Raw genomic sequence first — 26,110 nt, forward strand, 5'->3', positions numbered from 1 at the left:
CTGCCATTCTTCATGATCAGAATTTTTTGAAAATGTGGGTCCTTAATTTAGATTGTATAAATAGTGTTTACTTGTGTAGGAAGGAGACAGGGACGAGCAGAACACAGAGTCATTTCAGTTTTCTCTGCTGATGGAAATATTCTAGCAGTAGGTGTCTATTACAAAAATTATGAAAACTGAAATTAACAGAATAGCATAAAACCAGTTTAAATGTACCATAGTTCTTTCTGATTGTCATTCAGCAAAGGTTTGTTGAATGTTGAGTATGATTAAGATAAGAGATTGCAAGACACTGAGGCAGTTATATAAAACTACAGTTATTAAGTGGATAATTGTAACAAATATAAACAATAGGATTGAATGACAAGTTTTTTATTGGAATTACACAGTATGTTTCCAAGTAAGTTTTTGCTTTGGTAGAATATAAAATAAAGAAAAATGTAAATACCTCAAGATAATAAACTTGCCTATATTTCAAGCAACTAAAAAACCTGGTAACTGAATTCAGTATGGATAAGTAAAAATAAATTATCTTGAATATTTTTAACACATAATACATACATATTGTGTGTGCGTAATTTTCTCAATCAGAAACTACTGATTAGAAGAAAACAAGGGCTTAGCAGGTGTTCTATTTCAAATCTGTGCCTTTTTCAGGGGCATGCATTTCAAATTTCTTCTACATCCTGAAAAAGAAAAGCAGGTCAATTAGGGTATATTCTCCCGATCAGAATCTAGCATATCTGGGGAAGATTCATGATTTCCTACTTTTAAACATTAGTTAATTAAAAGGCTCTATCTACATTTACCATTTAAAAAAATAGGTTTTAAAATAATGGCTGGGGAAACAGCAGTAAGAGAAATGAAATGTTAATATGTACACACTTCCTTTAATTATACTAGAGCTATGTTTTCTTTAATCAATGGTAGTGACAATAAACAGATATTTTTACTGCCAGTGAGAATGACTTTTACAAAGGTTAGAACTTTAAGATGGAAAGAAATTTTTGCATAAACAAAAGCAATGTGTATTTTAATAAATTTCGAATATTAAGTCTTTTAAGTTACTGTCCTACAAAAGAAGTCTACACCTACTCTAAAGCCCCTTCTGTTTCACCTGCTTCTATCATCTCTCCTTTCACTGTCTGTCATTACTTGTATTTTTCTCTTTTCTGAATCAAAAATAGCTTTCTATTTGGTTTCCTGATTTTCTTCAGCCAGAATGTCTTTCAGCAACTGCTTTTCCAGGAGTGATGGAAATGTACCCACAAGATACATCCTTGAACACTTCTGCCTCACGTTTGTTAGGGTTGCCCAGCTGATAGACTGTTAGGCTTCAGTTTGGACGTCGTCTGTTTCCACATAAAGCGGACACAGAAAAACTGATAATGAGTTTTCTTTTTCCACATAACTTTGGCTTTTCGGGGTCTTTTCTGGTTCTATACAAATTTTAGGATTGTTTGCTCTAGTTCTGTGAAGAATGCTGGTGTTAACGAGCATTGGTTTCAATGGCCACTGACCCCTCTCTAGAGCTACGTTATTAGAGATAATGTATTGCATGTGTATAAAAATGCAGGAAGCAACTGATGAAATTTGTTCTGTTGCGAAGTCTGTAGTCCCAGAAGCAAACCGTATACTTTACTACTATATTATACCTATAATGTGTAGAACCGCCTGATACTAAGACAGCTGCTAAAAGGCAGAGGGGGAATTTCACAAAAACATCATCTTGAATACATCACTTTCACATAGCCAAATATCTGTGCACTGTTGTTGACCCACTGCAAAAATAACATGGATTTTGATTGAAAACATATCATTAAAAACATATCCAGAGATGGTTAAAGCAAATCCTCTTGGTTTTGTTTCATAAACTTCATTTCCAAGAATAATGGCTAATATTTTTAGAAAATTTACTCAATGTATCAGAAACCAGACTGAGCATCTTACCTCCGTTATCTATTATTATTTGCAAGATACTATCAGTTGGGATTTATTACATACACAAATGTTGGCCAGCTCACACAGCTGAACTGTCTTAGATTTGAACCCAGACATTCAGATAAGAGAGGCTGTATTTTAAATCATTTCAAGATAGAGTTCTGTATTTAATAGCATAGCTTTCATACCAGTAATTAAGGTTTTTAACCAACAGGTAAAGCCTTATTTTTCATATTATTACTGTTCATCACTATGAAAACCTCTTTTTCTGACTTCATTTTCATTTCATCTTAACTATTCCTTTTCTTTATGTAACAATTCATGAATATATCCTTATTGGAGAATATTTAAGCAGCAGGTATAAAAGATCAAAGTCCCTCTCACTTCTCCAGTCTGAGTTCCCATTTGAAAGACAACATATGTCAAAATTCTGTTGTAAGCCATTTCAATCCTGTTGCTGAGAACTAACACACATACATATAGAAATATTTTCTGAAAACCCAATTGTACCTTGCCCATTTCTCCTAGTACCCCTTCGATCACTGAACATAAATACCCATTCACAATAGAAATACCATTTTCATGTATTCTTAATTATACTATACCCATTCTTCCAATATTATTTTTAATAACTATGTCTTACATCTTCCTTGGGAATCTTCCACATTTTTTTCAGCTGTTTCTAACATTTCATCATTCGGACGCAACACATTTCAAATTCCTTACCTACTCAACAAACATATAGGGTGTCTTCACTTTTATTTTTCTATTATAAATCAGAAAGTGACATTCTAATACATATTACTCCTGTACACACAAGTGGGTCTTTGTTTCAAATATATTCATAGGGGGTGTCTGGGTGGCTCAGTTGGTTGAGTGTCTGACTCTTGATTTTGACTCAGGTCATGATCCCAGAGTTGTGGGATCAAGCCCTGCGTCAGCCTCCAGTCTGCTTGAGATTCTCTCTCTCACCCTCTGCCTCTCTCCCCTACTTGTGTTTTCTCTCTCTCTCTAAAATAAAAATTAAATAAAAGAATAAAATAAAATAAAATAGATTCCTAGAATGTTGGCCTAAGAGTATGTATATATATATATATATATATATATATATATATATATATATACACATATGTATATATGTATAATATATACATATTATAATTTGTATTATGCATACATTAAGTTAAGAGGTTAAGGTAAAAATACAGACTTCCAGCTCATCTTTAAAATCAGAAGATCTGGCACGACCAAGTCTATATTCCTTAGTGGAATGATGTCAGCACACTTACATAAAGCAGGGCTATACCACCTACACGGAGTGTGCCTTCCCCCATCTGCCCTGAGATGGCCTGAGTTTCTCAATTCTATTTCCTCCAAAGCCCTGAGACAGTTTGACCACTGAGTTGACTACTCCTTAGCATATAAAATTTTAATCTAATATTTTAAATTAAAATTTCACCTTTTGTTTGCTTTCTCCATTAATCCAATGGGTCACCAAACACATTTAATTTGCAAAAGTGGAAAACATGGTATCATCAGATGATTCCTTCAAAGAATATATATACTTTTTAAAAATTTTTTTAATGCTTTTTATTTATTTTTGAGAAAGAGAGAGAGCATGAGCAGGGAAGGAACAGAGAGAGAGGAGGGAGACACAGAATCCAAAGTAGGCTCCAGGTTCTGAGCTGTCAGCACAGAGCCCAATGCTGGGCTCAGACTCTTGAACCAAGAGATCATGACCCGAGCCAAAGCTGGACTCTTAACAGACTGAGCCACCCAGGCGTCCCAAGAATATATATGCGTTAATCAATAGTTTAGAGCCACTTCTTTTGTGTTTTTCTGATGATACAAATTGTTTTGATGTATGACCAATATTTTATTGGGAACTTTTATTTCTATATATAACAAATGAATCAATTAAAACCAGATTCAACTGAAGATATTTGAATTAGACATTTTCACTGAAGTCGATGGAATATTTTAAACTTGACACTCATTTAAAATAACAAATACCAAAACTATTTTAACTGACACTTTAAAATCTCACAGACTGTTTGTTGTATACTAAATTATCTCCTTAATACCTTGAACAGTGACCTCCTTGAATTATAAGGTACTTTTCTACAAATGGTTTTATTTTGTTTTGTTTTGCAGTCTCCATTTCACAAAGGACAAGTGGCCACAACTGTGCTTTTCTGTGTCATGCAAGGGCACAGGAATTTCCCTTATATCTGTCAACCAAAGTTGGCAGTTGGAGGAGAATTCTCTCAATGGTGGGTAAGGGTTACTGCTGGGGGTGCAGAGGGAATTCCTCTGTCTCTGGGTGAAGAGAATCTCTATGGCTAGAGAATAGCTCCCTGTAGCCTAAACAAAAGGAAGACCTGATCAGTGGAATCAAGGATAGATATGTTCATTTCTTTCCATGTTCTCCTTTTCCTATCGTATGTGTATTCTTATTAAGAAGACAAATATAAAATTCTAAGCAATTAAATTTTTATGCAAGAATTATGAGTTAGCAATTCCATGTATACAGTCATCATCATCTCTGCCTCAATAATTTCTCATGGCCCTTTTGAATTCATTACTTTCAAATATCCAGTAGCATCTCTAGTGTGCCAGAGGCTGTACTAAGTGCCAGTTACAAAAGGGTGAGGGAGGCAGACTAGACCTCTGCCATCATGCAACTTACATTCAACTAAGAGAGAGAAATAATAAGCACACATATACTTGTTGAACTAATTAACTAGCTAACTAATGAAGAAGATACTTCTGATAATGATAGGGTGCTACGAAGCCCAGCAAAGGGCGTGAGAAGATGAGATGATGTAGGGAGTGGAAATACAAATTAACACTTTGAAAATTATTTTACTTAGCTCATTTTTTACAGAACCATCCTTAATTATAGGCACCTTAACTCTATATGGATTTTTGTAAAGTAGAATGCACTTATACAAAAGAAATAGGATAGTGAAGGGTTGGAAGAAGATGCCCTATAAGGAATGGCTCAAAGATAGGCTGATATTTGGATTATAAAAGAAAATTGTGCAAAGAGAAGCATGGCACCTAGGTTTAGATAATTTGGAAAGTTGTCACCAAATAAAAGGAACAGAACAATTTTATGTTTCATATAGGAAGAACTAGACTAGGAATAATAAGAGAAAAGACAAAATTCATATGTATTGGACCTTCACTATGTACCCAGAAGTGTATGCTGTTTTACAAATATTTAATATTATTATGATTCTTTTGATATTTTTTTCTTTTATTCCTTTTTATCAGAGCGCTGAGTTCCATGAAGTTAAAAAACACACTCAGATTCCCACAGATAGAGAATGGTGAAGCTGGAATTTGGCCTTGAACCTTTCCCAAAGCTAACGTTCTTTCCTCTGACACCTCTGCTCCTTCCTGGTTTTGGCTTAATATAAAACAGAACTTTCTAACATCTAAAACTGCCCCACCTGGTGAAGTACTGGACTTCCCATTACTGAACCGTCACTGAAGAGGTACTTGGGTGAGATTCTTGCACTGTGTGGAAAGCTACCCGTAAGGGCTCCTACAATCCTTAGAGACTGCAATTTGCACTAACTGAATTAGGAAGTCATAGTCTCTAGCACCCTCTCCAATTAGTAGGAACTATACACATCAGCACAGTTTACTTCACAGGATTAGCAAATCATCACCTGTTAGAGATCTGGTCCCTGCAGGATTTGGAAGCCTGTTCCAGAAGTGGGAAACCCTGAAACAGAATGAGACGACTGTATTAGACACCAAAGGGAAGTGGGCTAGCCCCGTAGAAAAACCGTACCTAGTCCACAGTTTTGACTAGGACCAGATTGCAAAACACCTTCCCAATTCTGGTATGGTTTTCATTTTCTGAGGTTGTAATTACCTGGTGAAATTGGGTCTAAATATTGGAGACCCAGCAAGAATGAAAAAAATACTTTGTAATATCAGGGATTTTTGTTTAGACATTTTTGGTAAACACCTCCTTAAATAGGACACAAACAGGACATTTCACATTTCACATTGCTTTTATCTATCAGTAATGACTGGCATTTCCACCTCCATTAAAATTATCAAAAAGCCATAATATCTTCAGTGTAATAACTGGTTCTTTTGAGTTGACAAAACTTACCACATACCCTTTAAGTCTTAGTTTTAAGTCTGTGGTGAGTTTTTAATTCAAACTAAACCTAAAGTTTTAAAGCCATTTAAAAAACCCAACTGTGGAATCTAACACTCAGTGTTCAGTGGTTAAGAACTTCATAGTTTGATTTTGTGCTATATGGACACATACATATCTCTTTTTATTGGTGTTAAATGTATAGGCCATCAATGTCCTCCACTGACTATTTTCAACATGTTACTGAATGGTTTCAAATAAGAGACTAATCAGCTTTTGCTCCATATTTTATGATTTTTATAGAATTTTTAGCTTAATTAAGTTGTAATTGAATTTTATTTACTTATGTTCTGTTTTGCAGGATTAAATAATCCTAGTTGCCACAGTTTCTCATTATTGCATCCATGAGTCCTGCTTTACCTTCAAACACAGTTTGGCCTTCATTGGCCCTCTTAATTACATATTTGAAGTAAGACAGGTGACACTGAAGTTGGGACTCACTTAGCTAATGAGATTGGACTAAATCATGGCCCAGGGTAAGTTGGTTTGCTAATTTCTTAGAATTACTAGTGCTAGTCTGGAAACTTTAGGAGTGATGTAAAAGAGGCAAAATTAAGGTAGTTTGCCTTTAGTTCCACTTGAGTTTGGGAACCTGGCATTAAAGAGGCCAACCAGAATCCAAATGAATATTAATTTAACAATTAATGAGCAGAATACAGAATGCGGTAGGGAGGGGGGCATCTTCAGAAAGGCTATCAGTGCATTTTTGTACTTTCCACCATTCTCCAAACTTTAATTTGTGAAGACATGTTTCATCACATTTTCAAATTAGCCTAGATTCTATAAATTTTTCTTTTTCATTAATTTTGCCTGCAAGGTATATACAGCTGCCAAATATTTCATGTAATAATTTTATATCACCAATTCACATATAATAAAAGAAAAATAGCATTCTTCTCATCCAAGCACATGCACACACATACACACACACATATATCTAGTGATTTAGCAAAAAATGTTTTGCAAGGACTATTAGCCATGTATCATGTTGAAATTATTAAAATATAATAATGTTCTATTATTAATATTTATACTAATAATAAAAGGCTAACTCTACATGTATGAAAAATAAAGTCATATTGCCATCGTCAAATATGCAGGTGATTTTACCAATAAAAGCAGTATAAATATAAGTAGCATAATGCAAGAAACATCATTACCATTCATTAAATCAACAAATATTTATATTTTTCCTAGATGTTCTGTTAGGATATGGGAACATACTGATGAATAAAACTGTTCCTGCAATTGAAAATCTCACCTTCCAGCAGAGAAAGAGACATAAACAGATGATTTTTAAAACAATGTGCTATTATGGCTCTCAAAGAGTGGTCTGCAGACCAGCATCAGTAGCATCCCCTAGGAACTTAGACTTGCAAATTCTGTTTGCACTGCAGACCTACTGAATCAGAATCTCTCCACAGGATATTGATAAAGTTTGAGAATCACCTTGCTACATTTTTATGTAATCCATAGTGAGTAAAATATATGAATACAGATGCTGTTGCTTAGGGGACCCTTAAAAGTGTGACACAGAGAGTATCAAGTCTCTCAAATAATGATGATCTATTTTCAGCTCTTTCCTCTGGCGGGATGAGACTTTTTCTGATAATGGGAATGTAAGAGATATCTTAAAGTAGGGTACAGAGATGCCCAATCAGAAGATGCCCTTCCAAGATGGGTAGGTGATTGGAACCAGAAAGCATATATCTTGCTGTGCTCCCTTGACCTAGTTACTTACCTGGGTTTATAAAAATGAACTTGGGAACTTTCAGCAGTGCATAAATGGACTGAATCTAAATACCTCCTGAGGCACAAAATGCCAATAAGAACTGTTCTGTCTCACAACAAGACAGACAGAGACCACAGGTGGTGATGGTGAAGATGCCCCAGAGAGAAGGCCCAACACTTCAGTGTCAAGTCAGACTAATGCCAATAGTCCCCAGAGGCCACAAATGGACCTTGACAGGAACAGACACATATTCTGAACCTGGCTTTGCTTACCTGGTGGTAGATGCAAGTCCTCAGGGTAATATAGAAAGAACCCAACAGAAAATTCTGCACCATTTTGGGCCGAGTCACATTTCTTCAGACCTAGAAGCACACTTTACAGCCCATAAGTGTCCAATAACGGGCAAAGAAATGTCATCCTTCAAGTGATGGTTTGAAAGAAAATTAAAAAGGGTAACTGAAATATTTGTTTTCTGAAATGGGGGGCAGGTAAAGACCTAAAGGGCAGGCTTACACAACTTCACAAGTGTGTGCTCACACTCAGTAGGAGGGAAGGTTAAGAGAGGATCTCCATTAGATTCCTCAGCTTTCTAAAGGATATGAGGAAGAGGAGGTGGGGAGGACACTAGCAGGACTATATAATCCTTCCCACAGGAGGAGGGTATTGGGATGATGATACTTTTCTTATTCTCCCCCCAAAGTACTTCGACTTTCCTTTTTCCTACCAGATGCAGGAGTAAACCAGGGCTGTCGCTGTGGGCACTGGAAAGAGCGATGATCCCTCAGTAAGAAACTGGAACTATACCTTTGAAAATTTATGTCAGGGGGCGCCTGGGTGGCTCAGGTGGTTGGGCATCCAACTTCGGCTCAGGTCACGATCTCGCGGCCTGTGAGTTCGAGCCCCGCGTCAGGCTCTGTGCTGACTGCTCAGAGCCTGGAGCCTGCTTCGGATTCTGTGTCTCCCTCTCTCTCCGACCCCCCCCCCCCCCCCGTTCATGCTCTGTCTCTCTCTGTCTCAAAAATAAACATTTAAAAAATTTTAAAAAAATAAAATTTATGTCAGAATTTCTAGGGCTTGATGAGGTGAACTTTGCATTTATCCCATCAGACAAAACTGGGTTGACAGTCAACTGGGTTGACTAGTGGTCAAGATAGCCCATTAGTTCTGTCCTTACTCTATATGAAAAGAAGTAGGCTGAGCAGGAGGCACTTGTTGGACTAAGATGGCCAGTATTGCTTCTGCAATCTGGACTGGCATCATGGCTGAACTTAACATCCTTCCCAAAGGTGAAAAAATTTAGATTTGAATTTAGTACAGAAGGAAAAGTAGTCACTAAGAGAATGAACAAATGGATTATTCAATGAGGAAAATCCAATATTATATTGCTTCCTCAAAAGGCTCATAGCAAGAGATGATATCATCTCCTAATTTAATTATGCCAAATATCTGAAAGGGTGAAGCCACTTCTGCTTTCGGAATCTTGTAAGAGTGAATAGAAGCCTGCAAACCTGAGTGGCATCTCAGGGAGATGGGAGACATTTTGGTCATACAATATATAATGATGGACTGGACTAATTGTTAATGACTGAGTAGTAGTCCAGTATTGTGCTAATATCTCTTGACCAGTTTTTTCAGTTTATATCTACTACCGTCCCGTGAAATGTTGTGACACTGGCACTGTTGGTAGGATTGTAGTCCTGATATTGATGGTCAAGGGTGTTGGGAAACTAGTTAAAGCCTCCTCAGCATGTAATACTTGTGGAAAATGACTGGCCGGAGAGAGAACTGCATTTAGCTAACCATCAGCAAATTCCTACCCTAAATTGTTCTACACAAATTCATCACAAGATAAAAATAGTGGTAAATCTAAGGACAAAAATATGAAAATGTATGTAATGGCTTTATAAGATGGATTAACTTTTTCTTAAAATTTATCCTTACCCCCACATCATCTCCTCCAAATGTTAGGCATATTTATAATGATACTATTGCTGTGTCTGCTATATTAAATGTAGATGCCCAGACAAAAATAATTGTTTTGTTTTAAGACAGCTGTGGCCAAATGCTGGTTGTGACCTGTGTGGTAAAGAATTTGGCATGGCCTGAAGGTCGGGCCTTTGCCTTCAGTTCCTAGGAAGTAATCTATGTCATAAGTGATAGAAGTGTCCTTGTTTAGTGTGGGGACTGGCCACACTGGATCTTAATGTGTGGTCTAGGGCACAAACAACATCCTAGGGTGCAGGCTGGCCATGCCAGAAAGGCCAGCAACGTAACTGAGAGTAGGGGCTTTGGATCACACAGTATCAATTAGCCTCGAGACCGAAGTCTAGCACATGGGAAAACAATCAAACAATCTATGAATCATACCTACAGAATGAAGTCCCGATAAAGATTTTGAACACCAAAGCTTGTCTAAGCTTTCCTGGTTGACAATGCTTCATGTATATTGTCACACATCAGTGCTGGGACAGTAATATATCTTGATTCCATGGGGAGAGGACAGTGAGGGCTTCATATCTGGAAACTTACTGGACTCTGCTCTATGTGTCTCTTCCTTTGACTGATTTTAATACTTTCAATCCATATTATTTTTCTACGATAAACTGTAACTAAGAGTGTAACAGTTTTTGGTGAGTTCCATTAGTACTTCTAGTGAATTATCAAAACTGAGGGGTGCCCGGGTGGCTCTGTCAGTTAAGTGTCCAACTTGGGCTCAGGTCATGATCTTGTTGTTCGTGAGTTCAAGCCCCATATGGGGCTCTACACTGTGCAGAGCTTGCTTGGGATTCTCTCTCTCTCTCCCTCCCTCCCTCTTTCTTTCTTTCTTTCTTTCTTTCTTTCTTTCTTTCTTTCTTTCTCTCTCTCTGTCCCTCCCCCACTTGCACTCTCTCTCTCTCAAAAATAAATAAACTTTGAAAAAAACTGAGAGCGACATTGGGAACACACTGATCATATATTTGGTGTTAGAAATGAAGGTAGCCTTGGAAACAGTGCCCTCTAATTGTACAGTTGGCTTTACCTCCTCAGAATTCTTTATTTTTTGTGATTATTTATGATAAATGTATGAAATTTTCATGGTACATTGTGAGATCGGTGACTTTAAAATCCTAAGTAAAAGATCACATTGAGGCATTTATATAGGGGTATTTGGCCTGTATAGAACTTACCAAAAAAGCCAAACCAAACAAACAAAAAAACCCACCAGCATAAAGATTCATGGCGTAGCCTGGAGTCAACAAGGCTAGGAAGCAGTCGCTCTTCTAGAATTTTGTCTGAGCATACTCTGTACCGGTAGAGCAAAGAAAAAAAGAGCTGGAAACCCAGAGGATATACAATTATGCTTGAGGGACTTCATTGGGAGCTTTCCAGGGTTATAATGACATTTATGACATTTATGTGTGCATGCATGTTTGTCCATTCAAATGGCAATTCTATGCCAGAAGATAAGTTATATGTGGAGTCCTAGGATCTGGTTTTGATGAGTAGCTACAATATATATAACATCAGTGAGCGCAATTCTTGGCAACTTGGACAAGTCCCTTAAGTCTGCTTTGATTTAGTTAATTGGGATAGTATCTCCTCTGCCTGCCAACTTCAGCAATGTTGTTGTGAGGCTCAGAAAACACAATGTCAAAGCAATTTATAAACTGAAAAGTCCCATGTAAGTAAGATCTTAATATTCTGTGCCTTTGACAGTGCATTTCTCATTTGCTTTCCCCAGGAAAAAAGCTCTTGGAACCCTAAAACTACCTCGCCTACATGCATTTGAAGAAACTTTTATAGTTTTTTCTCATTTGTTTACACTCCTCAGTGGGATTTGATTTGAAGGAAAAATTCTGCTGCTTTAAATATTTTTTAACATTCTTTAAAACATTCTGGACCGAAATGTGGCATATGATTAATCCTTATGTAATTTTCTTCTTAACCTAAATCCTTTTCTTTCAGCACATGTCTTCAATGAATTGTGGCCTTTTTTTTTCTGCAATAGGTTTCATTTAATAAATTTTTTACTATGTTTATAACCCGATACAGTATTAAATGGCCTCATTCATTTATTAAAATGCATTTATTCAATACATATTTATTAGGTCCTGTCCATATACGATACACAATCTGTGTGGCCTCTAGAGAAACAAAAGAATTGGTCCTTGCTTTAAAGGAGCTTAGAATCTAATGAAAACTATTCAGAAAAATACACGAAGATATTTTCCTTAATAAGTATAAACAAAGTGCAGTGGGGGCTTGGGAGGAGTAATCAAACCTGCCCCCAGGTTAGCAAGGAGGGAGTGCAATCTAGGCAAAGGATACACCATACACATGGCAAATTCTGGGAACTGCAGGACAGTAATGTTGAAGAGTGAAATCTGGGTGTGGAGGTAGAAAGAAAGGACAAGGTTTAGAAAAAGGCAAACTGAGACCAGAGGTGGAAGCAGCAGACACAATGGCCTTTTGGGATGAGCAGAAGATTTTAGATTTCATTCTGCATCTATGCAGAGCTATAGGAAAATTTTGAACATGATAGCGATTCCTTCCCAACCTATTTGGGTTTTAATATGTATCATATAAATCAATATCTTATGTGTGAGATCATATTTGTTTTCAGTCACAAAAGTATGTGTCAGATGAACAAATGGATGGAAGGATGGATGCATGTTGTTCCCCAGATCTCAAACCTTTCCATTACTACAGCACACATATTACTTTGTGCAATTCCATTCACCTTAGCATTAAAATACTTAGAAATAAATTTAATCAAGGAGATGAAAGATCTGGACGCTAAGAACCATAAGATGTTGATAAAAGAAATTGAAGACACAAATGGAAAGATGTCCTGTGTTCGTGGATCAGAAGAATTAATATTGTGAAAATGTCCAAAACATAAGAAATAACAAGTATCGGTAAGGATGTGGAGAAAAAGGAACGTCTGTGCACTGTTGGTGGGAGTGTAACTCAGAGCAACCTTTATGGTAGACAAAATGGAACTACCATATGACCCAGCAATTATACTTTTGGATATTTACCCAAAGGAAATGACACACTAACTTGAAAAGATACATGCACTGCCTTGTTCAATGCAGCATTATTTACAATAGCCAGGATAAGGAAACATCCTAAGCATCAATCAAGGGATGATCAGAGATACAGAGCACAGATTGGTGGTTACCAGGGTGGGAAAATGGGTAAAATAGGTCAAAAGGTACAAATCACCAGAGATAAAATAAATAAGTCACAGGGATGTAATACACAGCACAGCAACTATAGTTAATAATATCCTATTATATATTTGAAAGTTTCTAAGAGAGTAAATTTTAAATGTTCTCATCACAAATAATAAATTATAATTATGTGAGATGATGGAAATTTTAAATAACCTTATGTTGATTATCATTTTGCAATATACAAGTGTACCAAATCAACTCTTTGAACACCTTAAACTTACATAATGTTATATGCCAATCATACATCAGTAAAGCCCGGAAAAGTAATTTATCTTTAAAAATTCACCTAAATTTGACAACCTAAAGCATAGGACGATTAGCAATTATATTTCAGTTTTTTTTACCAGATGATAAAATTAAGGTTTCAGGAAAATGTGTCCTATTTCTTTTATGCCTTAAGATGCCGTTATCCTCCAAAATGCAAACACACACCCACCCACCCACACACACACACACACACACACGCACACACACTGACTTCTGCCCAGAGGTTACTTGCTGTTCAATTTGCAAGGCACAGACCTGCTCCTGGGCTATATACTGGGGTACAGGCCTCTGCCCAGGTGGCTTTGCCCTCCTGTTACTGGGACCATAGTCAGGCTTTCTCATCTATCCAGTAACTTTCTTTTTATAATTGCATCATCACTTCTTTTCTTTGTGTTCAAGGCTCTGGCCGCTGATCACCAACTGTAAGGAAAAAGTCTCATTTTTCCATTATTATACACACAGCCCAGTCCCTTTATTCTTTTTTTTTCAACATATACTCTCACTCCCCTTCACCCTTTTTCTTACTCTTATTGTCTCTTCTTTTATCACAGTTCCTTTTTGCCTGACAGTGTCTCATAAAATTCACTGGGGTTAAATCTTTTGATGATTCTTCTTCAAGTGCTTCCTCTGCCCAAATTATATGACATTTTTGTTTTAGATTTGTTTTACATTTTCACTGGATTCAAAATTCCGTGATTTTTTCACATTGCTATCCTGGTACTCTGTGTTTTTCCTGCCCATTTTAATTAATTGCCTGATTATTCAACAAATATTCTTCAATTAAACCTTTCTAAATCCACCTGGCATGTGCCTTCAGTGGAATAAAAGTGAACATTGGTAGAGACTAGATCACTAGAAACTTCTTACTAATGATGGCAATAAATGACAAGGTGGGAGACATAGTTCACATTTGAATTTTATTTTTCTTGGGTTTCCTAAATTCTATTTTTCATTTGCCCAACATAAATAAAGAGTTCTCTGCTATTATCAATGTTTGCCTTGATGGGCTTCTCTGAGATGTTAGGTTGGTTGGTTGCCCACCCTTTATTAGTTTTTAAAACCTGGATAATAAATCCATAGAACTGAATTTATTTTTTAATGTGACCTAAGACAAATTACTTAACTTCCCTGAGCCTTAGTTTTCTCATTTGGAAATGGCAAATAAGATCTAGTTCACAGATATTTGGGAAAGACTAAATCAAAGGTATTGTAAAAGCACCAAGCTTATTGCTTGGAATATCTTAAGTGTTCAATAGTTGTTAGTTTCTTTCTGTCTTCTCTTTCAATAAGATTTTTTTTAACGTATAACATTTAGATTCTAAGAATGTGCCTATATCACTATCTTCAAATTACTTTCATAGGTAGCTTTATGATTATGTTAATAATATTTATCTTTTAAAATGACTAGAATCAAGAAAAACACAGGACTTTAAAATTAATTTTGAGTCTATCAGGTTTTTTTTTTAACACGTAGCTATCAAAGGCCCAGATGTGTACCATATGAGTTGATGAAAATGTACATAGGAAGTTGTGATAAAAGCTTTTCTCTTTAGTCTATCATATCTTAAATTCAAGGTTACTCTTATACAGCTGGTATATATTAAATATAATATTTTGAGTTATATCAAGAATGGATGGTCTAAAAAGTATGGAAAAGTTGAACTGAGGATTGGGAGCATTTATTCCTGGGACACGGTAAAGTTGGGATGGAATCTGTATTTCTAGAGCATCTCTTCAATATGGACAAGACATCAAAATTAGAGGGAAAAAAATGAATTATATTTTGCCAAAAATGTAGACTTTTGTTCATCTACAGTCTCTTTTAAAACAAACAAATGAATAAAAATTCGTCATATGCTCGTAACATAGCCCATACTGGTAACAGTGCCTTTGGAAAGTGTACTTCTTCAAAAATTCTTGAGAGGATAGAAGTTAAAAGAGACCTCAAATGAGAAAGAAATAGAAATTAATAAGATCAAGGGAAGGTATTGTGGCAAACACTCTTCGTTTCCAATATATCAGCCATTCCCTCTAATCTCTTTTCTAACAGAACCCTAATTTGTCTCACTTGGCAATGGACTCAGCCCCAAGTGATGAAATGTGATTGTTTCAGGGAAGCCAGTCATTAAAATTTTGCCTCTTTCCCAGCTGTTCTTGAGCTAGTGGTGGCATAGTTCAGAGCAGTGAGACATGAGGGGAAGTCTGCTGGGGAGCTTTCGGCAAAGCTTTTTTTTTTCTCATAAAAAGGCAGAGGAGAGAACATTCTGAAACTGTCCCACCCCACCCCCACCCCCTTTTCTTGCTTTGAACATAAGACCTGGAATTTTGCAGAAAATCTTGCAAGCATCAGGTCGCAAATACAAAGAGAAGAATTACACCAACGGTGATAGACAAAAATAAAAATAATCTGGGTCACAGATAGCATGTTTAAGCTCCTGGACCAACCCTGCAAGCATGCATCTGCAGATTTCTTGAGGCACAATAAATGTTCTTATGTTTTAAACCACTGTTGTTCGAATATGCTATTGCTTAAAAGCAAAAGAATTCCTGAATGACGCAAGAGTTCTCTTTTTGCTTTGGGGTTTGTTATTACAATTGTTGCTCCTGGCAGTTTTTTGTTTTGATTTTTATAATGTAACATATGCACAACTGTTTGAAAAATGAAAAATTCAGACAGCCCTAACATCCCCAAATTGGAAGCAACCCAAAAAGTCATAGATAAGTGAATGAGTCAGAAACAGTAGTACACCTGTTCAGTAGAATACCATTCAGCAACAGAAAAGAATGAACTATTGATACATACAACATGGATGCACTTAAAATCATTATGCTAGCAAAAAAAAGCCAGGCATAAAAGACACATGTATGTGAGTCAATTCATACGAAGTCCTAGAACAAGACAATCTAACCTGTAATTTGCTTAGACATTATGAAATAAGCTTAACTATGTTAAATAAAAAAAGAAGAGGATTTTTTTTCTTAAATACTATCCAGGGACATAAATAGACCTTTGCAGTATGTGCCAGGACAACCCATTATCTCTTCTTGTAAGTCTGGGCTTTCTATGTCAGGTGTACATATTTTTTCAACTTTTAAATTTAAAAGAATTCTATGACTACAGGAATATTAAAAAATACTACAGATATACCTCAGTTGGTTAAATGTCAGACTCTTGGTTTTAGCTCCGGTCATGATCTCATGGGTTCGTGGTGAGCTCGAGCCCCACATTGGGCTCTGCGCCGACAGTGTGGAGCCTGCTTGGGCTTCTCTTTCTCCCTCTCTTTCCTTCTTCTGCCCCTCCTCTGCTCGCTCGCTCTCTCTCTCTCTCTCAAAATAAATAAACTCTAAAAAAAATGCCACAGAGAGGTTCTATGTACTCTTCATCCAGTTCCCCACAATGGTTACATATTACAAACCATAGTTTAACATTAAAAGAAGGAAACGGACATTGGCTTGTGTACAACGTGTCTGTACAGTTCCATGACATTTTATCATGTACATGTTTGTGTATCCAGCACAACAATCAAGATCCAGAACTATTCCATCACAACAATGATCTCTCAGGCTACCCCCTTGGTCACACCAACTCCTCTCACCCAGGGTCCTAATCCTAGGAACCGCTATTCTGTTCCTTATCTCCACAATTTGGTTATTTTGGGAATGTTATATACATGGAGTCATATACTGTGTGACCTTTGAGTTTGACGTTTTGCACTCAGCTTAATGCCCTTGATGCAACCAAAGTATTTTGTGTATCAATTATTCATTCCTTTTTAGCAGTGTAATCCATGGTGTGGATGCAAAACAGTTTGTTGAACCACTCAGCTGTTGATGGATATTTTGGTTGTTTCAAGTTTTAGAATATTACAAATAAAACTTCTATGAAAGTTCTTGGATAGGTATTTGGTGGAACTAAATTTTCATTTCTCTGGGATAAATGCCCAGTATTGCAATTGCTGGGTTATATTAGTGTATGTTTCATTTTTTTTTTTTTAAGAAACTGCCACATTCTTTTCCAAAGTGGCTATACCATTTTACATTCCCACCAGCAATGTATGAGAGAGCGTTTCTCCACATCCTTGCCAGGATTTGACATTGCCACGATTTTTTTTTAAATGTTATCAGTTCTAATAGGTGTGTAGTAACTAGGGATGTTAAACATCTTTTCATGTGTTTATTTACCATTTGTGTATCCTCTTTGATTCATGTCTCATGTCTTTTGCCAATTTTCTAATTGAATTGTTTTCTTTCTTTCTTTTTTTTAATTCTTAAGTTTTGAGAGTATATGCTCCAGACACAGATATTTTTTTCACATATGTGGCTTGCCAAGATTTCCTCCTAGTCCATAGCTTGAATTTTTCATCCTTTTTTAACAGGGTATTTCACAGAGAAAAAGTTTTTTTAAAGTTTTGATGAAGTCCAATTTACAAATTTATTTTTGTTTTACATAATAAGCTATCAGTTTAGTTTATATTACTTTAGTAATATATTACTTTATAAAGCAATATAAACTAAACTTGTTTCAAGTAATAACTCTCTTCCCTTTTCTGGGTACTTTTCGAAAGTTTACTTTGTAAATAAATAAAACAATTTAAACCTAGACTAAAAAGGACTAATCTAATAAGTAACCAGGTTACTTTATATAAATATTACCAAAATTAACTGTGTTATCATTTAAGCATTAATAAACTCAACATCCGTAAGTTTATTATCTTTTTGAAAATCAGAAAACTACCAAAACCAGAATCAGTAATTAAAAACTGAAAATATATTTGTTTTACCATAGAAAATGTCATAATACACACAAGAAAAAATATATTAGTAATATACTTTCCTTGTGTGATTTGAAAAATTTCCGCATCAAATCAATTGATGAATACTTTTTTCAGTAATTTTTTATAGTGATCATATGGTAATCTCACATCTCTCTAATTAAGGTGAACCATTTTTCACAGTCAAATTATTTTTGTTTATATCATCATTACCCAAAAAACAATATTCAAGAATGAATATGGTCAATCATGTCTCTTCTCACATGCTTTTTTTTTTCAGTTTGCATTTTAGAAATGTCGGTCCATAGTTGGCAAAGTAATAGTGACACCTATTCTGTTATATGAATGGTAAAGACAGGATTCACCTGAAACATTTTTAATTGAGCCTGCTCCACCAAATATCCACACAAAAGCATGCTTCTTGCAAGCCTCATAAACTTCATCTCCTGCTTAATGGCTAAGGTATGTGTGGAGAAACAAGTGTACCTAGTTGTCCTATATATTCACCTGAAGATGATCTGCTCTTGCCAGGGCCTGCCCTAGGAAAAGGCATGCACTGCTTTAGAAGGAACAAGGTAATAAGGTAACACCTCCGCAGCCCAGGATATTCTCAAGGAAGCTCTTCCTGAGGTTCTGCCGTAGAACAGGATCGGACCGGTAAGCCTGTTCCGGTAAGTGTGCTCAGCTCTGTTTTCTCTTCCAGCTGAGTTAGCTCTTGATATTACAGGCATCTTTCTGAGGCATTGAATCCTTGATGAACTTGATTATGGCAGAACTAAGGCTTGTCCTTAGAAAATCAGTGTAAAGGATGGTGCAGTGGAGGGGGAAGCAGAAAGGGCATCTTCCAAGGTATGTCTGGCTTCAGTTTAAGTTACAAATTTCTAGAGGTGAACTGCTTAATACTCAGTCAAGAAAAGCACTGAGGACATTTACTCTGAAATGCAAGAATTTTTGGAAACAGCTTGGGTAGCCAGTCACCTCTGGACCCTATTTCCTGACTACTCTTGATGAAAAGACTCCAAGAAATACTACTTTCATAACAAAAATCCATACCCAAATTCTTCAGGACAAATCTTGGATTAGGTGTCCTCTAAGCCTACATCTAACCTAAAGATTATGATTCTATGATATTAAATATTGACAGACAAATTACATGGGCCCAATAAATATTTGTTGGAATTGAACTGAGTTGGATTCAGGAAGTAAAAGGGTCTATGTTTTATGACCGCAGGTTATCTAATTTTCACAGTCAAACAGCTGTATGAACTTCCTTTCCTTTGAAAGTCTTACATTTGTTCACCACATTTTCCTGCTAAAATCTGCGAGGTAGAGCTCATCTTAATACCATATTTTAGAGGTCAAATTGCCTTCAGTGGTTCATTTTAGAGTGTCTTTTCTCCAATATTATTATGTCCCAACATAGAGTTTTTGTATCTCTTATCTAAAAATAAATTACCTGAACTTGATTGCATATAGGATCAGGGACTAACGAACATGGATTTTTGCTTAACATATATTCAATTTTTTTTCTAGGAAAGATACTTTATGATTTATGATCCTTAATGACCTAGTTATTTGAAAAAACCATGGAAGGTATCAATGAGTTTTCTTCAATTGGTTAAAATATCATACATTTCTTTCACCAGTTCAGACATCTTTGTCTTTGATCCTGATTCACAGAATTTAGTGAGGAGGTGGAAAAGAGGATTGTTATAGAAGATGAATCAACAACACTATGGACAAAGGATCATAGAAGTAATGAAAAGATTTTTTAACTTCAAAAAATAAGTCAGAAAATGTGAGAATCTTTGGATAGGGAAATGAAATCTTACTTTAGCAGAAATTTATCTGTCTAGTACATACAATATATTCTTATGAGAGGAACCATATTTATTTATGATCATGAACTCAATGATAATATTCTATATAAGTTTCCTGAAGTAAACTCTACAATGCACTTGGTGTTCACAGTTACTTAGAAATATAACCTGAAAAATCTAAATAATTAACATACTCACAATATATTTTATGTTATGAAAATTATTTTATATATCTCTTTTATTTTACCAACTTGAAATTCACAAGGCAATTAGATATTATAAAAATTGATTATACAAAAACTATTATCAGGATCCAGAAATGGTTTTCTATGGTTTTTCATGACTTAATTTTTTAATCAACTGAGCATAAAATCAATGTTTTGGGTTTTTATAATATGAAGACAGAAGGCATTATTATTAACAGATTAGGCAATCTGTTTGTTTTAGCATGTTTACTGTAATTTGAGAAAAACACACTTATTGACTTGCTAATTTTTGCTAAACTAATTTAGAACTTGCTTTGACCTTCTCTACTCAACTACTGTAACTGTGCTATAACCTAATTAGGAAAACCTCAAGAGACAATGGTTGTTTCTTATGATTAAATATAAAGTGAGAATCTAGTTTTACTTTATCAGTTCACAGTTTGTTTTATTCACTTCACTTATTTCACTTAAGACAAAATCATTTAAGCTTTCCTGTTATATATAATCAAGGAAGAAAAGGCCTTTTACCTATATGAGTTCTTGAATGGCCTATATAGGAAGATGCTGCGTTACAATACAGTATGTTTGCAAGTGATTTGTCTAAACTTGGAATCGGCTCTTCTCAGAAACAATGTTGTAAATGGTGTTCAGATACCCTGCTAGTTCATGAAATGCACATGTCATATGTGTCTATGTTGTTTATTTGTATTAAAAAAATGTGGAACACCACTTTTCTAGGTAAATTTTAAAAAGTAAAGTTGAAATATAATTTTGTATTTAAGTTATGCTTGAAATAAATCCAGTTTTATTAGAGGATGTCGATCGGTGGGGGAGGTGGTACTAAATTTGCGGCAATTCTAAAAAGCACTCTAGGGCACTGTCTTTTCAAATACAGAATTTAAAATAGTTGTTTAATAAATTATTTAATTTTATCCAATTACAATAAACCTTTATTGCAGAGGATTTGAAAATACAAGAGGAAAGGGAAAAAAATATCACCTGAAATTAAGCTACTTAAATATAACCTTTTTTATCATGTTTTTACAGTTATCCATTGCTGTGTAACAAATTACACCCCCCGCCAAAAAAAGAAAAAAAAAACTTAACAGCTTTAATTTAACACACATATTTTAGTTCATAGTTTCTGAAGGTCAGAAACCCAGAATTGGTCTGCTGAGTGGTTGTTGCTCAGATTCTCTCATGATGTAGGAATCAAGCTGATGGCCAGGGTGCAGTCATCATAAGAAGACTCAATTGGGAAAAAGAGGATTTGTTTCCAAGTTCACTCACATGGTTGTTGGCAGTCCTTAGTTCTTTCCCGGCTGTTGCCCGGAGACAGCACTTCCTCACCATGTTGGCCTCTCCACAGAGCTGCTCAGAATATGGCAGCTTGCCTGAGCGAGTGATCTAAGAGACAGATCCAAAACCCTAGACAGAAGTCACACAATCTTTTATAACCTAAGCTCAGAAGTGACATACCATCACCTCTGCCATATAGATGGAGCCTGGAACAATGTGGGAGGGGACTGCACAAGGATGCGGCTACCAGGAAGTAGAGATGATTATGGGCCAGTTTGGGGGATATCACAATGGTACATTTCTTCCTAGTCTTGTTTTTTTTTTTTTTGATACATTCTTATATACTATTTTTCCACCGTATAACAAAAGCAGTTTATATGTTATTAAAACATCCTATAATATTATTTTAGTGGTTAGGCTATATTATATATTGTTGACTATAATCACTTCCATATATGCACTATTGTAAATAATTCTATGATAAACAGCTTTTGCATGAAGCTTTTCCATCTGCATTTTAGATAATTTCTTTTGGATTGCAGTCTAGCTAAGGGACTAATTTAAAAAGCTGTAACACAAGTTGCCAAATTGCTTTCCAATTGAATCGTATCAATTTAACTCACAGAGGGGTGTAAGAGTATTTCACTGCTCCTTTATCTGGGGACCTGAAGGTTTTAAAAGCTAATAGGACTAATTTTTAATTTTTTTCCTATTTTCATGTTCATTTCCATGTTTCTTCATTTCTTACATTACTAGCTCTGCTCTTAAACATAGCAACAATGATTGTGTGCATATGTGTGTGTTTTCTGGGAAGAATGGGAGACAGAAAAAGAGAGAGGCACAAAATTAGTGAGAAACATTTTTGTGAGTTAAATGAAAAAGAAGCAGAAGAGGGAGGAAAGAACTTAGAGAGGAGGTAATATGTAACTGAGAAAGTATGGCCTACTGCTATATTTACTGAACTCGGGGTGGTGTTAACAAGGGAGGGATAGCAGGGGACCAGCATGCCTTGATGGGACAGAAAAAGGTGATTGACATGGGGGAAAAATTGGAGAATGCAATATCCTATGACTGTCCCTAGGGGACCCCATGGGGCCAGGATAACTGCTTTCCTCAGTTGAGAGCCAGAAAGGATGCTGAGGGAAAAGAACAAAACAAAACAAACAAAAACATGCGAATCTCTCCCTAAACTGAGAACATTTTAAAATGTTCTCTTACTTTCTTTTCAGTTCTTGCCTATTATGAAAGTATTTTCCTGTGGTAAAATCAGGACAAATTAGAAGTAATCTTTTTATAAATGTGCATTCTGTACTTTTGAGATAATTCAGGGAACTGTCTCATACTTCCTCACAGTCCTTAAACCCACCATTGTCCTTGGTATAACTGTTTTTACCACAACTTTGTGCTTTTGCTCAAAGGTTATAAGTTTTCTGAGGCTGCTGTTTGGAAAATTTAAACATTTGGTTAAAAGATGAGGTGGGGAGGGTAAACCAAGAAACAGACTCTCAACTATAGAGAACAAACTGATGGTTACCAGAGGGGACATGGGTGCAGGCATGAGTTAAACATGTGATCAGGATTAAGGAGAGCCCTTGTGATGAGCACGAGGTGATGTATAGAAGTGTTGAATCACTATATTGTACACCTGAAACGAATATTACACTGTATGTTAACTAACTGGAATTTAAATAAAAACTTTAAAAAATAAAAGATGTATTCTTAGATTTATTTTTTAAAGCTATCATCACAAACACACGAAAACATAGGGCTGCATAACTTGTTAGTGTAGCCTCAAGAAATATTTTCCCTGGTCTCACTGTATCCTGGATATACCTCTATCTTAGGCTGTATTGAAATTCATGTTTTATTGAAATAATCCACTTATATATCTTCTAGTTCTCACTAGAGGGTACGTTCTGGGCAGGGACCTAATCTTATACATCTTTAATTCTCAGAATACCTACCACAGTGCTTAGTATATAAATATTTGTTGATCCATTAAATAATGCAGTTGGGAATAGGAATGCCAGATTGAACATACTTTTATATCTATCTGCTAAGTTCTTTCATATGAAAAAATAATGAAAATCTTCAGTTACAACTATTTTAGCCAGATGATTGGGTACAAAACAGACTTACAGATCTGCTGAAAATGATACACAGCTAAAAATATATCTTTATTTATATATATATGTGTATATATATATATATATATACACATATATATATATATTCTGAGAGAAAATATTTCACATCTAAAATACATCTGTCTGGGACATGACATTCATTCATTCATTCCAAAGAAGATGATTAAATACCTCGTGTTTGTTAGCCATATTTGTCCTATTGGACTATAGAACTTGAGATTCAACTCCACTGGCCATCAAGGGAAGCTTGGTGTAATTCACACGTGTTTCAGACGTGTTCTAGAAAGCAGAGAGGAGGATGACGTAGAACAAAAAGAAACCGAAAGTACGGAAGGTGATTAGAAAGTTATCCAGAATGACCAGGAGAGAAGTGATGAAATCTTGAAGTGAGGCAACACCACTGGGATAGATGGAAGAAGAGAATGGGAGAGGAAATAGTTAACAGTGAACAAAACCTAATGCTGCTTGAATTGTCAGAAGACAGAGGAGGTAGCACATGTGACTTGGGTCTTTTGGCTTCAGTAACTGGTTGGATTGAGGGACTACTAACTGTTAACCAGGCGGCATGAGGAGTAGCTGCCCAAGGAGAAAAGAGGGCAAGTGGTACGTTTTCACAATTCATATGGTGCTATCAACAGGCAATTGATTCAACACATCTGGAGCTTAGGAGATGAGTATCTGTGGGGAAGTTTGGAAGTTTTCATTGTGAGGGTGGTAATAGATGATGGCAGAGGGAGGAAAAAGTAGAAGGAAAAGGAGGAGAAAGAGACACAGAAGGAGAAGAGGGAGAAGGAGAAGGGGGAGAGGGAGATGGCGAACAACTGAACTTTTATATGATTTGTTACAATTAACCACTTCAATACATCTTTTGGGTAAACGACTATGGTTACTACAGCCCTATGGTTATTAAACCAAAATAAAAATCTACACCGATGCAGGATCCTGATATAGTTCGTTTTTGCTCATAGCTTAAAAAAAATCAATGTTGTATTTTTCTCACAGCCTCATGTTAGCCTTTATTTCTGGAGTGTAGTGAAGACAAGCTGCTACTGAGATTATGGGTTTCGCCCCCTAGGAGTCCCTGAAGATCATTAACCCTGAAAAACATCATAAACCGTGGTTTGTGTTAGCACCTCTTGCCATCAGTTTTTCTATAATGAACACTTGCAATCAACAGTGATGAACCTCTTTACACTATTGAAGAAATCTTGCAGACTTTAATTGACTTTCAAGAGAAACAAGTCATCAGACTTTTTTTTCCTCCTGTGTATTACAGTGGACATGACATGACAGTTAACCATCTTTAATACTGTACTGACATCCAAAGGTATTGCCATCAATGAGCCGTATCGGTTTCGATGGATGTGAAGAAAATGTAAAGAGATGGGGCAGGGGGTGGGGGGGATGGTGTGACAAAAATGCCTTTTGTGGAGTATGAGGAAGGAGGATTATTATATGTCTAGAAATATGAAATAGTTCAATAATAATTACCAGATTTACTAATGAGGGGTATAATCTTGCTGTCATGTCTGGATCTTTGCTTTGTGATTTTTCAAATGAAGGGACTGGACTAGAGTATTCTGAAGTTTCCTTCAGCTCCAAAATTTCATTGCTATCCAGAGACATACAAACTCTAAAACTAATGTAATAGTAGAAACATCATCAAGCAAAGGGCTCTTGCACCAAGCAATTCAACATATTTAAGTCAATGTGTCAGGAAGTAAACATCAGGGATTTAACAATTTAGCTATACTTATTCTTACAGTGATAGACCACTTCTCAGAAAAATCTAGTTCCTATGAATTTGAATCATGTGAAATTGTGATTTGTGTGGTCAAAGTTGCTCAAATGTAGATAATTTAGTATGATTCTACTTAATATTACTATTTCCAGGGAATGCATACCAACATAAGCAAGCTGTTACATTTTTAAAAAAGTAATTATTTTCTGGAAAATAGAAATTTGGTAGTCAAGTCTCTAACACAGAGAGGGGCGAGATATTTTGAGATCATTAAAAAAAAAATAGGTCTAATGTATATATACTGTGCCACCACAGTGTTGTGTGAAAAAAAAAAATGGAGTTCTCATTGCTTGATGGAGGCTTTTGGGTGAGCATTAGAATTCTTTATCCAGTAGTTGTCTTTTTTTCTATATTCATTTGGATAAAGCCTTCCTTGGCATGATCTTATGCCAGAGCAATTGATCTTTGTCTCTGCAGTGATATCAACCAGAACTGGAACCTGACATTAACTGTCTTTCAAGCAATTTTTAAAGACACAGCTGACCTCTTAGCAGAGATATGCTGTGTTTATAGGTTTCAAGATTAGATATACTAACAAAGGATGGGGTTAAATTCATGAGAGAATTAGAAGTCTATTATTGGCTCCAGGACATGGGTGGCCCTTATAGCAGAGGCTCTTTCTATCAGTAGCCTGCTAGAAGCAAGGGAAGGGGAGGGGTAATGGAAGTCTGCAGTCCCACTGTTGATTTCTAAAGGCTTTATCTGGAAGCTGGCAGAAGTGGG

General features: G+C 35.9%; 1 long non-coding RNA gene across 1 annotated transcript in view; it reads right to left on the reverse strand.

The window, feature by feature from the left end:
• Positions 1–576: 576 nt before the first annotated feature.
• LOC122210117 overlaps positions 577–26,110 on the reverse strand; it is a 31,955-nt gene continuing 6,421 nt past the window's right edge. The window contains exons 2-3 of the long non-coding RNA XR_006197918.1: positions 5,622–5,677; positions 577–686 (exon numbers count right to left, since the gene is read on the reverse strand). This is a non-coding gene — a long non-coding RNA (uncharacterized LOC122210117). The remainder of the gene's footprint in view (positions 687–5,621; positions 5,678–26,110) is intronic.

The sequence above is a fragment of the Panthera leo genome, chromosome A2, assembly GCF_018350215.1.
Source record: "Panthera leo isolate Ple1 chromosome A2, P.leo_Ple1_pat1.1, whole genome shotgun sequence".
Taxonomy (NCBI): Eukaryota; Metazoa; Chordata; class Mammalia; order Carnivora; family Felidae; genus Panthera; species Panthera leo.